This window comes from Halichoerus grypus, chromosome 5 (genome assembly GCF_964656455.1).
Source record: "Halichoerus grypus chromosome 5, mHalGry1.hap1.1, whole genome shotgun sequence".
In the NCBI taxonomy this organism is placed as follows: Eukaryota; Metazoa; Chordata; class Mammalia; order Carnivora; family Phocidae; genus Halichoerus; species Halichoerus grypus.
The window spans coordinates 100,599,453-100,617,916 of NC_135716.1; the positions used below are offsets into that span (position 1 = coordinate 100,599,453).

Below are 18,464 nucleotides of genomic sequence, written 5' to 3' on the forward strand. Positions count from 1 at the left end.
ATGGAATGCAGTTGAAACAGCCTTTAGAAGGATATTTATAATATTAAATAGTTATTTTAGGAAAACAGAAAATGGAACTCTCTCTTGGTGACACAAATATGTAGTATAAAGATTTTTACAATTTGGGTCCAAAATGTTTATGTACCTGCATCTCCATGCTTCTTCCTCAAATCTTCTTATCCCCAAACTTCACATTTTTTCTCTTCCAACTCTGTGGCTAACTAGCCAAACTATTTGGCACTAAGAAGAGTTGTACTTTGGGCCATTTCTTTTTTCATACAGTGTATGACTGGATGAAGTTCTTGAAGGCTGGTCATAGAAAGAATGTTCCTTTCAGAGACCTTGGGGTGTGGGGCTGTAGTACAGAAGTGTGTCTTCAGCTTGGACCCACATATACAGTTGACCCTTCTGTGAATCCAATTTGGCACTTTTTCTCTTACATAAGTTGGTCTTAAATTACCCCTCATGTAACCATGCATAAAAACTTAGGGAGAAGCACAAGTGAAACACTGACAGATGATGTAGAAATCTGGGCACTTGTTCATGCAGTTTATTTTGGATATATCACTTCATACCTTCATATCTCATGATGTATTGCTTCTGGGACTATTCAACCTTATGATCTCATAGGTATAACATAACCTAACTCATTAAGCATATGGTCACTATATGAGGAATTCTTAATCTCAGGAAACAACCTGAGGTTTGCTGGAGTGGTGGGGGGTGGGAGGGATGGGGTGGCTGGGTGATGGACACTGGGGAGGGTATGTGCTATGGTGAGCACTGTGAATTGTGTAAGACTGATAAATCACAGACCTGTACCTCTGAAACAAATAATATATTATATGTTTAAAAAAAAAAAAGAAAATAGTAGGAAAGGAAAAATGAAGTGGGGGAAATCAGAGGGGTAAATGAACCATGAGACACTATGGACTCTGAGAAACAAACTGAGGGTTCCAGAGGGGAGGGGGTTGGGGGGATGGGTTAGCCTGGTGATGGGTATTAAAGAGGGCACATATTGAATGGAGCACTGGGTGTTATACACAAACAATGAATCACGGAACACTACATCTAAAACTAATGATGTAATGTATGGTGATTAACATAACATAATAAAATAAAATTAAAAAAAATATATGGTCACGTTAAGTCCCATGGTCAGATGCCAGATATGTTTTTTCAAATGATCTACAATTTCCTGTTACAAATATCTTGTCCTCTCTTTAGAAATCTAAGGTTCTATGTTGTGAAATTTGTGTTGGAGCTCACTACAAGCTCCGAAGAGCAATTTTTCCCATGAAAGATACTCCAGTACGTAGCGTTTAACAGTATTCTTGGCTCACTCAAAGCTAGTTGCCTACTGTGTCACATGCTAAAGGTATCAAAGTCATATTACTAAGTGTGAAATACATAATCAAGACCCCAAAAAGCCCCATCTAGCATTGTATTTCCTTCTATGTGGTGGAAATTGCAAGAAGCAATAATATACCCCTTACTTTGGGTTAGATATCCAAGAATGCTCCAGATCATAAGACTCCAAATTTCCAGTTATTACATAGGGTTATATAATAACTTCTGGATAGTATGTATCCTACTAAAACCCCCAGTATACTGGCCAATCTTGTTTTTCTGGTATGATTAATATGATGTCACCAAAACAGTAGATTAATATGATGCTCTTTGTAATGTCCAAAAAGTTCCCTTCAGTCAATATTGTGGTGGTAAGATGGAGAGTTGACAGGTATAATCAAGGCTGTAAGTATACTTTCTCTTTGACATATGAATGTAAACTGCATTCCAGTCTTCCTTTATAAGGATGAAAATAAGGTATTCACTAATTCTGTTGTGATCGCCCCACAGCACCCAAAACCAGTTGAGAGGTCAAGACTGATGACACCACAAAATCACCAAGAGGATATGCAGAGATCACCTACATTATGAAGCTTTCTGAGAATAGCACTTTTTTTTTTTTAAGATTTCATTTGTTTATTTATTTGAGAAAGAGAGAGAGTGAGAGAAAGTGAGAGAGAGAGAGAGAACATGAGTGGGGTGAGGGGCAGAGGGAGAAGCAGACTCCCTGCTGAGCAGGGAGCCCGACGTGGGGCTCGATCCCAGGACCCTGGGATCATGACCTGAGCCGAAGGCAGACGATTAACCGACTGAGTCACCCAGGTGCCCCAGCACTGTTCTTTTTTATTAGCTTAAATTCTTTCTCAACTCTATGTTTTATTCTGATCTTTGTCTATTCTGTCATCTCTGTTTTTTTTTTCCTCATTAGAATGTTTACTAATAATAAGTTCAGAGTTTTGTCTCAGTGTTTCACTATAAATATGTATCATTATTAGAGGTTGCTCTGCAGTCTAGTTTTTAGTTTTAATAATTTTCTATCAATGATGGAATAACATTTTTTTATTTATTTTTATTTTTTTTTAAAGATTTTATTTATTTATTTGATGGAGAGAGAGAGAGCTAGAGAGGGAACACAAGCAGGGAGAGTGGGAGAGGGAGAAGCAGGCTTCCCGCTGAGCAGGGAGCCCGATGCAGGGCTCGATCCCAGGACCCTGGGATCAAGACCTGAGCCGAAGGCAGATGCTTAACGACTGAGCCACCCAGGCACCCCTGGAATAACATCCTATTACATGAATGTAGGTTGCTTTCCATTTCTCATAAGCATGGTTTCAGAAATATTTATTTCTGCAAACTTACAGTATAGATACAAAAATTTGGACCCCAAATTTATAAATTATTTTAAGATTTTTTTCACTAAATAAATCAAAATGCCTCAAGGAAGAATATTTACTCACAATCTTTAATATTTTCACGTTTGTTGCCATTTGTATTTCTTTTTGTGTGAATTAAACCTCTCTATATGTATATAGAACATAAACTGATTTTATTTTTAAATTATGTATATTAAGAGAATTATAAAATGTCCTCTTATGAACAATCCACCCAGATTAAGAAGCATACATAGCTAATAAATGTAGGGCCCTCTGTGGCCTCTCTCTCTATTGCATTATTGCTTTTTAATACTTGAAATAACCACTGTCCTTAATGTTCTGTTTATCTCTTCCTAAATTTCATTTATAGTTCATCACAAATGGATATATCCCTAAACATACCTTGTTTAATTTAGTACTTTTTTGAACAGTGTATATTAATTGAATAATACAGTGTGTATTCTTCTGTGGTTTTCATTTTTTTCACTCTACGTTTGTCAGAATTATCCTTGCTTATGCATATAATTGTCATCTATTTTCATAACTGCTAGGTAATGGTACAAATATTCCTAAAGTGTCCATAGTTTTGTTGACTGATGAGCATCTGAGTTCCTTCCACTACTGTAATTAAATATATTATTTCCATGGCATGATTTTACATGTCTCCTGTAGCAAATATACAAGGATTTATTTAGTCTATAGGCCAAAAAAGGTTGATCTTGGGATCATGGAATAAGCACAGGCTCAATGTACAAGATAATGCCAACTGCTTCCCAATGAGATGTGTCAATTTATATTCACATCACCAGACTACAACAATTCCCACTGATGCATGCTTTTGTTAGTACTTGCCGTTTCCATGGCTTAATATTTACAATTAAGTAATTTTCCTAATTACCAATAAAATTGAGCATCTTTTAATATGTGTATTGTCATTTGTGCTTCCTCTTTAGTTTTCTGTTGGCCTGTGTTTGAATCTCTTTGTCTTTAGTGTGCTGAAGGATGCACTGGGTGCTAAGGAATGTCTTTTTTTTTTTTTTTCCCCACTATGTGAAGACAGAGTGATGCAGATGATATAAAGGTCCTGAGTGTATGTTCTGTAACAAGTGCATTAATAACTAAATAAGACAATATCAAGTATTTATAAACATTTCATAGAGAATTAGAGTAAGTTAAATTAGGATGATTATAGGTACTACTTATTGAGAGGGAGACAGATGGGGAATAATAATCTTGAGGGCTGAGGAAGAGCATCAGTAATTCTCCATGGGTTAGTAATTTTTTTTTTAATTTTTGTTTTTTTAAAGGAATAAAACTTATTGACCACCAGTATTTACAATAAAGAAAACAATATGCAGTTGGATAACTTTCTGATTACTACAAAGTTAATGCTTTTCCTGGTTTCTGCTGAACCAGTAACTCAAATACTGACAAGATTGAGCCTACATGTAAGGAACGAGTTGAGGTAAAGAAAGAACATACAAAAGATTACAGAAGTTTGTTCACCCATTTATTCCAGCAGGTCCAAAATTGCGAACATCTCTAACCATCTGCTTATGATTAGGTTCACCTGTATGAAGTCTTAGACATCCCATGATCATGACCTTTTAGTCAATATAGCACCGGGATTTCAACTTCTTGTAAAGGAATGGTTCACTAGAAGGAACCTTTAAATGTCCACTTAACTAAGTTTGCTTACCTAATTAAAACACACCAGGGGCGCCTGGGTGGCTCAGTTGGTTAAGCAACTGCCTTCGGCTCAGGTCATGATCCTGGAGTCCCTGGATCGAGTCCCGCATCGGGCTCCCTGCTCAGCAGGGAGTCTGCTTCTCCCTCTGACCCTCCCCCCTCTCATGTGCTTGCTCTCTCTCATTCTCTCTCTCTCAAATAAATAAATAAAAAATCTTTAAAAAAAAAAAAACAAAACACACCAGGACTTGTCTAGTTTTCTCATTTAGGTGGGGAGGTTGTTGGTAGTGATAAAATTTTCCTTTCAGGGATCTTGCAAATAAACTTGCATTTAAATGACTGAAGATATGGGGGCACCTGGGTGGTTCAGTCGGTTAAGCATCTGACTCAGTTTCAGCTCAGGTCATGATCTCAGGGTCATGGCACTGAGCCCCATATGGGGCTCGGCGCTCAGCACAGAGTTGGCTTGTGAATCTCTCCCTCTTCCTCTGCCCCTCTCTCTGCTTGCACTCTCATTCTCTCTCTAAAATAAAATAAAATCTTTAAAAAAAATAAATGACTATAGATATGGATATGGATTCTGATATGGTTGCTTTTAAACTGTCCAATTTAAATTGTCCAATTAACTACAAAATTTGAAAAGTTAAGGCTTCAGGAAAAATTTCAATTTAACTTTACGTGATTTATTTCTTAGATTGCTGAAAATGATGGCATCCCAGAATCACGGATTTATCCATGGTTATAAAAGGCAGTTTTTGTTTTGGTAAATGTTAAAAAAATAAAAATAAAAAGGAAAGGAAAGAAAAGAAAAGAAAAGAAAACCATTGATGTATGTATTTTTATGTACACACACACACACACACACACACACACACACACACACACAAATCCAAATAAACAAAAAACACAAAATAGTCCTTAGGCATATAGGAGTTAAACACAAATTCTGATTGAGTAACGACTATGAAGATTTCCCCAAACATTTAGAAAAGGTGTTCTCTAATGCAGGAGAGTAATATACCATGGTCTCAAATATTCTTTTCTGATAAAGGGAAGCAACTAAAGAAAGTTTTTATTTGTTCAAAGTAACCAGTGTTATATATGCAAAAGGCCGCAAAACTCCCCCAATACTACTTCAAAACGAACATACCAAACATGATTTTCATTAGAATATTTCTTCACACTAATTAGTAAAAAAGTAAGACCCAGATTTACAATATATAAATATGTATATTTATATATAAATATAAATACATATGAAAAGCAATGCAAACAATTATTGAGCTTCATCTTCTGTACAAGAATGCCAAGTTAGTCTCTCTTCATAAAAGGCAATTACAATTTGAGGACACTTCATATTTGCCTCTTTTGCCAGCACCAAGTCTGTCTCATCTGAATCTTTTCATTTTCATGAGACACATTAATTCTCCACTGTTATCTGTGGTGCCAATTGCTCATTTAGGATCAAGACCTCTAACAAAGCCTCTTGGTTTATCAGCAGCATCTCTTTTCTTCTTTGATTTGCTATCATCAGATTCACTATCAGATAAAGATTGTCTTTTTGTACCGTATTTTTCTTTACCAGTTTTTTGAGAATTAGGAAAGGCTTCGGGTCGCCTGGGTGGTACAGTAGTAGGTTGAACGTTTGACTCTTGGTTTCAGCTCAGGTCCTGGTCTCAGGGTGGTGAGATTGAGCCCCTCCATGGGCTCCAAGCTCAGTATGGAGTCTGCTTGAAATTCTTTCTCGTTTTCCGTCTGCCCCTCCTGCCTATGCTCTCTCTCTCTCTCAAATAAATAAATCTTAAAAAAAAAAAGGAAAGAAAAGAAATGTTTCAATTAACTCTGGACAATCTAAATTTTCTCCAGGTTCCCAAGTATTGTCATCATCTGTAAATCCCTTCCACTTCAGGAAATACTCCACCTTCCCATTCACTACATGTCAGTCTAGTACTGTTTCCACTACAAATTCTCCCGCTTCTATTTTTTACTCTTTCCATTGTTTCTTTCCCATTTTTTGCAATGTAGTTTTATTGGAGGCCATTTTTTATTGTAGACTTGAAGAACTATTATTCACCACTTCTGAACTGCTCCAGGTCCCAGGTCAGTGACGTCTCCAGTGCTGTGTTCCTCAAGCTCTAGCCACTTTCCACGGGTTAGTTAAAAATGTAAGTTCTCATAACCAGTGCTAGAATTTGTTTTTATTCTTCCTCAAACAAAAAATTGTATCTCTTGATTCAATGTGTATTAAAAGCAAATGTACTTAGATTCTGCTTTTCTTACTCTTTTCACTTATTTAGTATTCAAATATCTTTCTTTAATATGCTTCTGTATAACAGGTTGAATATTTCAATTACCAGTATCTAATAATGTTGCATATTTCATTTTATATGGTCATACTAGACCAACATAGGTTGTTTGTTCTTCAAGAAATTCATAACCAAGTTTAACGATAAAGTAGATAAAATATAGCCTCATTTCCTTTTCATGTAAGTAGAATATGTGGAAAATTGTAATACCAAGCATGCATGGCGACAAGGTCCCTTCCTTTTCGTATTCTGGTTTCTGTAATGTCACAGTGGGTCCTATGTCCCACAAGTTATGATTTTCAGAAGTAAATACTAAAATGGGAATTTGGCATACAGAATATTTATGGCAAAGAAACAGTGTTGGGCAAAGGAAAAAGCTGAACTCTGATGCAGGCTCAACAAAGCCTTGATCAGTCATATAGAGGAGATCTGGAGCGTACATAGCTCATTGGAGAAGTCCCACATTGGGGCAAATAGCAAGGCCTTTGTGTTCTCACCTCAATTAGTCATTGGATGTGAGCTGCTCAGGTTAACATAACCTTTATATATGAGTCTCTGCAGACAAAATATATCCTGGTGGAGCTCAAAGCTAAAGGCTGTCTATTGACAGTTGGGGTAATAAGTTCTTTAAATGAAGATCTGGGCAGTGCATTTCCATGTCCATCACCATGTGTTGTTACAAGGGATATTCTAGGTGAAAAATTCTGCTTCAAGAATCAGTCAGTGTATGAGGACAGAATAGAATCTCAAGATAAGGGCAAAATCATAATTACGTAATGTCAATTTGGTCAACTGAATGGCTATACCTCCGGTTGCTCTTGCAGTAAATAATAATTTCATGGTATAGAATGCTAATGTCATAGTCAATTTTTTTCTCCTATAATTTCTTCAGAGTTTGCTTTACTCTATACTTTTATTTTGCATTTCAAATGGATATAATGTCAATTTGATTTTATTTTAGCAAACTTAATGTGCTTTAATACTTTATTTTGTTTTGCAATATTTTGCAATGATGACATGAATGAATATTAGTTATTCTAGTTCTTGAAGAGTCAGTTTTTCTTCCATCAATGAAATGAATTTCTGAATTCCTTGGTTTTATTTTTATTCCCTTCACTTGGTTTAGTAAGTACTCCAGTTGTCTTTATTTTATAGATTTTGGACATCCTCAAACTCTTCTCCATATTAATTTAGAAAAACATATTGGATTAAGATAGTCTCAATGATTAAAAATCATATTTATAGGAATAAAATGATCCAAATCAGAAATTGTTTAAACTTCTAAACTGAGCATGCTATCACTGACTGCTTTCTCATCTAAAGCATTTAATTTAGGAACTGGATTCAACCTCACCCCCTTATCACCCACCCTCTTATCAAACCTTCAATAGAACTTTATACCCAGCTAAAAATATCACTCGAAATTAAAGGCAAAGTAAAGATATTTATTCTCTCCTTCTCTCTCTCCCCCCACTCTCTCTCTCTCCCTCTCTCTCTCATACACACACACAGACACACACACACAACTAAAAGAATTAGTCACCAGTAGAGCAACACTTCCAAAATAGTACAAGAAGTTCTTCAGGCTGAATAAAAATGATTTCACATGGACTGAAGGAGGTATAAGAAGAATTAAGATCTATAAAAAGTTAAATAAATTAGTAAATATAAAATACATAAATATATTGCACATTTAAAGCAATAAATCTCAAATTTTAACATGCATCAACATCATATATAAGAAATCATCTACACTGCAACATTGTTAAAGTGACAGGATATAAACACAATATTATTATCAGTAGCATGCCCATTTGAATTGTGAAATTTATATATCTAAAGCCAAATTGGTAATTCTAATTATTAGTCTATCAATAATCCCACAAGTTAAAGATCTTTAGTTCAGTTGAATCAGTTTTATGGAGAGTTGGTATATTTAATTTGTGTTCCATAATCTCTTCAGAGACAACATAATTCGGTAAATCTACTTATGGTCCATATGTTCCTTTATATAAGATGCAAGAAATAATAGCATGAAAGCATCCAGGAAACATTATTAGTTGATGTTATTATTAGTGTGGCATAAAACATCAACTTTCAATACTTAAATAGCTGCCTATTAGGAACAATATTAATATTCAGCTTTACAAGTTATTTTTCACCATACTTATATTTATTCTCCCTGCTTACTTTCTTTGAAAATAGAATTCTAGGGGTGCCTGGGTGGCTCAGTCGTTAAGCGTCTGCCTTCAGCTCAGGTCATGATCCCAGGGTCCTGGGATCGAGCCCTGCATCGGGCTCCCTGCTCAGCAGGAAGCCTGCTTCTCCCTCTCCCACTCCCCCTGCTTGTGTTCCCTCTTTTGCTGTGTCTCTGTCAAATAAATAAATAAAATCTTAAAAAAAAAAAAAAAAGAAAGAAAATAGAATTCTACTTTCATTAAGACAGCATGCTTTATAATTTTCCTACCCCAGAAGTCTTTCAGTGATATTTAGGACACCAAATGTATGGAATGCATGTATATTAAGTATCATTAATCATTTTTACTTTTATAGATAGCAGTGAATACTAACATTTGAACAGATCTTTCATAATATGATTCTTTCTTGCAGTAAAGTCATTCTGGTACAGACCCACACAAAATCATTACATTCATTAAAAACAAACAACAACTAAAGATAGAACTGGTAGTATTTATGAAAACTTTCATTTTTGAAGGAATTTTAAATATATTACCCAATTTAATCATCCTATTCATACTATGATGTATTATTTTTCTAATTCTGTTGATGAAATAATTGAGCGTTTAAATGTTACGTAAATTCTGTCGGAACTAGGAAGTAGGTATGAGCTTCCTATACTTCCTCAAATGAAAGAAATTATTAGTAAGTGAACTTCAGGGTCCTTGAAATTCCATGTTATATTTGTGGAATAATTTTCTAGAAATATAAAATTATATAATTACTTAGAAATACAAATAAAACAAAATGAAAGAAAATAAATGTTAGTTTTTTTGTATACAGTATTAAATTGTTTTCTTTTTCTTTTTTCAAGAGCAAAGGGCTTACAGAAAATAAAACATTTTACTTGAAAACATCAAAGTGCTTTCAAGAAAATGAATGTATAAGTTCTTATAGTGTTTTCTGTGATTAGTGGTTCCTGTCGACTTTCAATAAAGCCAAGCTGCAATACAGAACAGTGAGCCACTGACTGTGAAGTCACACCATCTTTTCTCTACGGAAAGCTCATAACTCGCAATACCTTTGGGTTTGTCTGTAAGTAGAGATATCACATAAAATTTCAGTGGCAATATTTGAGATAAAAATGAAAAGAGAAATAGTTTTGAAATTAACTTTAAAAATAGTTCCTGTTATGAATATTTTATGGAAAGCAGTTCCACCAATTAGCTCCTAGGTGTGCAGAGACCTGATAGCTGGATGCTGCCTGAGGCACATATGACATTAGAAAAATAAATCAGCTCTGAAGAATTCAGAGGACAGGTTCAAACATGAACATAGATTAAGTCACACAAAAATGAAAGGACTGAAGTATGGAGTTCTTTAAAAATTTGCAATGAGATTGTAAACTCAATTCTCAGTTGCTCAGTCTGTGTAATTGCTTGGATATACGCATATGAGAAGTCTTAGAGCCAGATGTTGATCTTTTATTCTCACCCTATGGATTCTCTCCTTTCTTTGCATTTATTACTGGTTCCTTCAAAGTAAATGTTCACTGGGGGTTAGATGAGAGATGAAAACCAGGCACATAATTATGTTTGTGACTCTTGGTATCAGAGGATTTGGCAAATGACTGTTTCCTATTTGAATCTTCTCAGTAGTTCTTACTGGCTTTTGTCAATAACTAGAGAACTGATTTTAAGTTAATCCAAAGAAGCATAATATAATCATGTATTTCAGATGCTTTATATAATTTGCATCATGTTTTAAAAACTACAAACCTAATGATGAGTTAGTCTAGGAGATCCATTTTCTTTTTCCCCCCCACCCAAACATTGCATTGGAAACAGAAGAGTTAGTGTTAAATATTAATATCTTATGTGGAATTTGTTTTGGTGTGTTAGAATTCCTATTCTCTGAAAATATGTAATTAACCCAGCTTTCCTTTCATTTACACCTTTTTATGTCAATACAAACTATCATTTAATATTCTTGGTAGTTTTCACACTGCTCACTCAGTTACATCATGTTGTGCAACTCACAGGAATATCATTCATCTATGATTTAATTTGAGTAACATTCTAAAGTGCAACCACAAAATATAATGTCTCTTTTTGTGAATATTATTGGAAAGGGGCATTAGAATAAATGGGGGGCTATAAGGAAGATGAAATCTTTTTTTTTTTACCATAAATATTTTTGAGATTCACTTGTTGACTCAGCAATTATTTACAAAACTCTAACATGTACAATTTAGCACATTAAGAGGTGGAGATACATTGAGAAAATCAGACACAGTTCCTACTCTCACAAAACCTGAAGTATAATGGAAGAAGGCATTAATTCAATAATCATATGAATATATAACTTCCTACTCTGATAACTGCTGAAGAGGAGAATCAGACAAATGTGAGATAGTATGACGTAAATTAATGCAATCTGATAAATAAAGCAAGGCTTTTATTTGATAAAATGGCACCAGAACTGAAAATCAGCCAAGTTAGTTAAGGGAGATATTCATATGAGGTTGCTTTTCACATACTTTGTACAAATGCCTTATGCAGGAGTGGGTTTGGAACAGTAAAAAAATAAAAAGATCACATGAATAAAACTTGGAAAACAAGTGAAACTAATGAGAAACAATATTCTAGAAGTAGATAGTCTAGCCAAGTAGGGGATAGCTCTGTATTAAAAATCTGGATCTTCAGTTTGTTTCTCGGATTCCATAGTCTCTCACGGTTCGTTTCCCCCTCCGATTATCCCCCCTTCATTCTTCCCTTCCTTCTCTCTTTTTTTAAATTTTTTTTTAAGATTTTATTTATTTATTTGGCAGAAAGAGAGAGAGAGAACACTAGCAGGGGAGTAGCAGGCGGAGGGGGAGGGAGAAGCAGGCTCTCCAATGAGCAGGGAGCCCGATGTGGGGCTCAAACCCAGGACCCTGGAATCATGACCTGAGCCGAAGGCAGACGCTTAACCAACTGAGCCACCCAGGCACACCCCCTTCCTTCTCCTAATGTCCTCCATTCAATTCCTTATGTTCCACAAATAAGTGAAACCATATGATAATTGACTTTCTCTACTTGACTTATTTCACTTAGCATAATCTCCTCCAGTCCCATCCATGTTGATGTAAAAGTTGGGTATTCATCCTTTCTGATGGCTGAGTAATATTCCATTGTATATATGGACCACATCTTCTGTAACCATTCGTCTGTTGAAGGGCATTTCGGCTCTTTCCACAGTTTGGCTATTGCGGACATTGCTGCTATGAACTGCATGGAGCACTGGGTGCTATAAGAAAACAATGAATCATGGAACACTACATCAAAAACTAATGATGTACTGTATTGTGACTAACATAATAAAATTAAATTAAATTAAAAAAAAAATCTTGATCTTTACCTGAAGAGCAATGGGAACCAATTAAATGTTTTAAGCAGAAGTTTGAACACAGTTTAGAAAGACCAGTCTTTCTGGACCCTTCACCAAATTCTTCCTAAGCTTTCTTTTTTTATTATATGACAATATTGTATTTCCTTATGTGACAATTTGCTGCATGTATTTTTACTCATCATGAGTAAGATAAAATCTGCTAAGGTTATTCCTTATTCTTAATACCAGTTAAATTCCTTATTCTTAATACCCATTACACTTTACATGTTCTTCAAAATGGTAGTGACAACTAGCTATGAAACATAGGGCACATTTTTTAGTTCTTTTAAATGTTTTAATCCATTTGGACTCCCTCCCATTGGTCCAGTCTGTATATCTAGTGCTCTTCTCCTAAACATCTCTACTCTTTTAAACAAATCTGTGTACTCCAAATTAGTTTTCCTCTCCTAAGTTAATGTACTTATTTATTGAAATCCTATTATTTCTGGCAGTTGCTGGCTCAATAACCATATGTTTTAACAGTGACCTTCAATCAGGTCAATATTCTAAATGGGTGACTCTCAATATTGAAGGAGACTTTAAAATGACTTACAATCCCTTCCTAGCCTACACGCAATTCTAACACAGTATTACAGGGAGAAATACCTCTTAACCCTTTCTCTATTTTCATTATCACACAGGGGTAATAAGAGATAATACTGACTGGACTATATTCTTTATGTGAATAGTGTAGATTCAGAAAAAAAATTTAAAGAATATATCCTTAAAAGAAAATAATTCACTTGGCATGAATTTTAGTTATCTGTATTTTATGAAATAGGAAATACTTTATATTACCATATAAAAAATTAACTCAAATAGGGGCGCCTGGGTGGCTCAGTCGTTAGGCGTCTGCCTTCGGCTCAGGTCATGATCCCAGGGTCCTGGGATCGAGCCCCGCATCGGGCTCCCCGATCCGCGGGAAGCCTGCTTCTCCCTCTCCCACTCCCCCTGTGTGTGTCCCCTCTCTCACTGTCTCTCTCTCTCTGTCAAATAAATAAATAAAAAATCTTAAAAAAAAAAAAAAAATTAACTCAAATAAAAAATTAACTTAAAATGGGTCAAAGACCTAAATACAAGACCTATAAAGACCTGAACTTTTAGAAGAAACATAGGACAAAAGCCTCATGGCACTGGATTTGATGATGATTTATTGGATAGGATACTAAATGCACTTCACTATGAACAAAAATGAGCTTCATGAAAATTTTAAAAATTTGTGCATCAAAAGACACTATCCACAGAGTAAAAAGGTAATCCACAGAATGGGAGAAAATACTTTCAAATCTTATATTTCATAAAGGATTAATATCCAGAATATAAGGAACTCATAAAACTCAAAAACAACAACAACCCAATTAAAACATGATCAAAAGACTTGAAGAGACATGTTTCCAAAGAAGGTATACAAATGGTCAATGAGCACATGAAAAGATTTTCAACAACACTAATAATTAGGGAAATGAAAATCAAAACTAAAATAACATACCACCTCACATCCATTAGTATTATTCCTATCAAGAAAATAGAGAAGAAGTATTGGCAAAGAGGTGGATAAATTGAAACCCTTGTGCACTGCTGGTGGGAATGTGAAATGGTATAGCCATTGTGGAAAAATAATACAGCAATTTATCAAAAAATTCAAAACAGAATTACCATATGATATAGCAATTCCACTTTGGTATATATACCCAAAAGAATTAAAAGGCAGGTATTGAAGAGATATTTATACTCCCATGTTCACAGCAGCATTATTCACAATAGCTACAGCATGGAAGCAACTCAAGTGTCCATAGATGAATGAATGCATAAGCAAGACGGGACATATATGTATACATTCCTCAGGGAAGGATCTAGATCAGCGATTCTCTAAGTGTGGCCCCTGGATCAGCAGTAGAAGCACCACCTGGAAACTCGTTATAAATTCAAATTTCTGAACCCCACTCCAAAGGGTACTGAGTTAGAAGCTCTGAGGATGTAGACCAGAAATCAGTGTTTTAACCAACCCCCTATGTCATTACTTTGCATGCTAAAGTTTAAGGATCACTGGTATGGGTATACCTATGTTTCCCTTTAGCAAACTTTATTTTTATTCTTTTAGCCTTGGATTTCATTGAAAGCATTATTTTTTGTTTTTTTCTTGCTGGGGGTCAGGGGGTAAGTTAAATTCTGTGAAATTAAATAATTTATGGTATACAGCATTTCCTAATAGTATAAATTATACTCTATTGAAATTTACATACATATTTTACTTTCTGAACATCAACTTGACTGCCTATTAACCAAAAATACTTCATCTATTTCTCTAGAACAAACTGTAAATATAAATCATGTGATGAACATTTTCTCCTATAAGTCTCTAACTTTGGAAGACATCAATGAATTTACAAAATCATTCTAAACTTAATTCACTTTTTTGAACTCTTTCTAGTGCAAAAATAATACGATCACTGCAAACTGACAAAAAATACATTATTAACATAAAAACATCTTCTTTAGTTAAATTTTTGTCATAATTCAATTTTCAATTTTCTTCTATACGTTATTCTCCACTATTTGTAGTTAAATTGTTCTTACTATTTTATCTCTGCATATGGATTTTATAAGGATAATTTCCATGGCAACGAGTACAGGTTTTCAGCAAACAATAGCTTTGAAGATGCAATTGCTTTGGGTTTGTGTTTTGGGTTATTCCATTAACCCTAAGAGACTTTCTTATTTAGTTTTTCTTGGAAGGACTTAATTTGAAGAACAAAAGTAAAGATCAGATGTAAACTAAAATAGATGCATCTTTCTCTCTGAGATATGCCTATGGAGGCATGCTTACATCCTGCGTTACAAAATGAATAATTTAAAACTAAATCAAACCAATTATTTCCAGATATGGTTGATATTTAAAGAATATTCTCTTCCCACTGGCAAATATGTATTTATTCACATTTTCCTTCACAATTACTTATGCCATTAATAAAGCCATTTTGTTTACTATAAAACAAGAAAATCAGACTATATTTACACTATAGTTGCTTTTGATAAAGATGTTCTATTTTTAAAATGTTTCCATTTTTATTCTTATCATATACAAATGTAATCTGATATTGTTATAGGCAATAATTCTTGTTTTTATTCTTTCAACATATGCATGTTAAGTTTTTCAATATGTGGCAGTTACTAAGAAAAACATTGAAAACAGAATAGTAAACAAGCAGACACCAGTTCTGATGTCATGAAGTTTAAAATCTAGAAGGAGGCATTTTATTATGCAGTATTACAATGTAATTTCACATCAGTGTACATCAGTGTGATTTTTGTCTTTTAATGTGAGTGCAGATAACTAAAGGAAATGGTAAGATTTGATAGCATTACAAACACTGAAGTAGCGTATATCCGTAAATTTGTTCAAGTTTTTTTTAAGTATTTTTATTTATTTATTTTTGAAAGAGAGAGCACGCACACGCTCACATGCACGAGTGGGGGTTGGGGGCAGAGAGAGGAGAGAAGCAGGCTCTCCTATGAGCAGGGAGCTGAATGCGGGACTTGATCCCAGAACCCTGGGATCATGACCTGAGCTGAAGGCAGACACTTAACCGACTGAGCCACTCAGGTGCCCTAAATCTGTTCAAGTTTAGACAGTGTTTCACAGACTTCATAAGGGAAATATGCATCATATATGACCAGCATATAAAATGTTGCCTTAGTTGAGAGAACCACTTTGAACAACATAAAAGTAATAACTCTTTCAAATATTCCCACATTTCTGTGCCTTTTATTCTACATATTCTTGATAACATGTTGCAGGTCTAGACTACAGCCTTTAGATCTTCTTCTCTGTATTTTCTAGACTATTTTATCAGTAGCAGTAATCTTTCCAGATACTTGGTTGATGGACTGAACCTGTGGTCCATTTCCTTGATTTCTTTAGAAATCATAGCACTTATGTAGGGTGGAGTAAAGTAATTTTAATTATTTTAAAATTTATTTCTGAAAAATCTCCACTTTTGTGTTCTGATTAGCAAATCAATGACTTTTTATTTTTTCAAATATTTTTTATTTATTTATTTGACAAAGAGAGAGAGAGCACAAGCAGGGGCAGTGGCAGGCAGAGGGGGAGGGAGAAGCAGGTTCCCCGCTGAGCAGGGAGCCAGACTCGGGATCCCAGGACCCTGGGATCATGACCTGAGCCAAAGGCAGTTGCTTAACCAACTGAGCCACCCAGGCGCCCCTCAATGACTTTTTAAAAATGATTCTTGAACTTGAAAGAACAAAGCTACTAAAACCACTAACATAAACAAGGTTACTTAACACATTGAATGCTTAATTATATCCTTGGAAGCCCTTTAAAATCCTAATTTTAATAGTCAAATATACCACTGCATATGTATACAAACCCATAAAGAAAAAATCATGAAATGCTAACATAAAAACATTACATAACTTTTGTCTTATCCCTAATGGTTTAGAAATTAATTACACAGAGTAGACATGAATTCATTTTGTTTAACTGTTTTGGAATCTAAACAAACAGTGTGAGATTAAACTATGACAATTACTTTAATCATATGATTTTTGAAACCCTAGCAAGACCCAGATTTTAAAATATGAATTAAATACAGGTAGAAATTACCATTTAAAAAACAGAGGCGCCTGGGTGGCTCAGTCAGTTAAAGGTCTGCCTTCAGATCAGGTCATGATCTCAGAGTCCTAGGATCAAGCCCAGTTTTGGGCTCCCTGCTCAGTGGGGAGTCTGCTTCTCCTTCTCCCTCTGTGCCCTCCCCTCACCCCTGCTCATGATCTCTCTCAAATAAATAAATAAAATCTTTAAAAAGAAATTAAAATGTTCAACCTTAATTGTCATAGAGGAAATGCAAAATATTATTATAATAAATACAATTTTGCATTCACTATGTTGGTGAAATTTACAGTTTCATAGTACCAAAAACTGGCTAATAAAAGACAATGGGAGATGGTAATATACTGATATTTGAAAGTAGAAATTTCTAGAAACATTGGGAAAAAAATAGGCAGTATCTTGAAAAATTGAGCATTATCTTGAAAAGTTGAATATGTACAGTCTCTGACCCACTTATCTCATATTTATGTAAATTCAACAGAGACGTTCATAATCACACACCAAAAAAATTTAAAGCTATTCATGTTAAAAGTGTTTGTAATAGCAGACACCTAGAAACCAACCAAATGCCTATTTGTACAAGAACGGATAAATTTTATAAGCAGACTAAGGATCTTTCATGGAACAGCAGAAAGTAACCATTTGTCTTCTGGCACTTGGTACAAAAGAGGCATCATAACAATTTATAGTAGTAATATAATAAATTGATATTTTAGAGTGTCTTGGTGAATATGATATTGGAAATAGGAGTATTTAATGCAATGATTGCAATCATTCAGGTGAAAGATGAAAGCCTATCAAAATAGGACTAAAGAAAAAAATAGTGACAGTGGATATGTTAAAGAAGGAAAATTTATAGAAATTTGTAGTAGATGGTTGTGAGGAAAATAAAAAAAATGGTTATAACTCTTAGATGTTTGAATTATGTGATCATATGTTGTACTTCTAATTACAGTCTCTTACACAGAAGAAAGAATTCTAGATAGGCATTTGTGATTGTAAATTTAGATAAATTGGTATACAAATTTACTGATGAAATGAATACCCAATTTACAGATGAGTAATTCACAATTTAATACTGGCTATCAATCAATTCCCATCGGGTTACTGACTAGAATTTATATCAGGGAAATGCAAATAACCAAGGGAGGTTTAAGTAATTTGTTTATTCAGCTATTTTGACCATCCTTCTTAACCTGCTTTATGCTTCTAGACTCTGGAGAGTGATTTAAATGGGGGCATGTCACTTTCTTCACAGTTTATGTAATATTCAGTTAAAAAAAGGATGATGTTGAATGTATTCACTAGTTTATTCCTGGAATAAGTGTTCAAAGTTGAGAAATGGCTAGAGATAGACAAAAGGTATACAATGACTGCTTTACATGACTGTTTATACATATCGCCAGTGTTTTCCTTTTTATAAATATTAGAGATTCCTGACATCCAAAAGCTACTGAATCTCTGAACTGGAAATTTATTTTAGTGATTTTTTCCCCATTCTACCTTTGACCT

General features: G+C 34.5%; 1 pseudogene; it reads right to left on the reverse strand.

Annotated features, from left to right (window-relative positions):
- Positions 1-5,668: 5,668 nt before the first annotated feature.
- LOC144381757 (chromobox protein homolog 3-like) lies at positions 5,669-6,518 on the reverse strand (annotated as a pseudogene).
- Between the last annotated feature and the right edge of the window lie 11,946 nt (positions 6,519-18,464).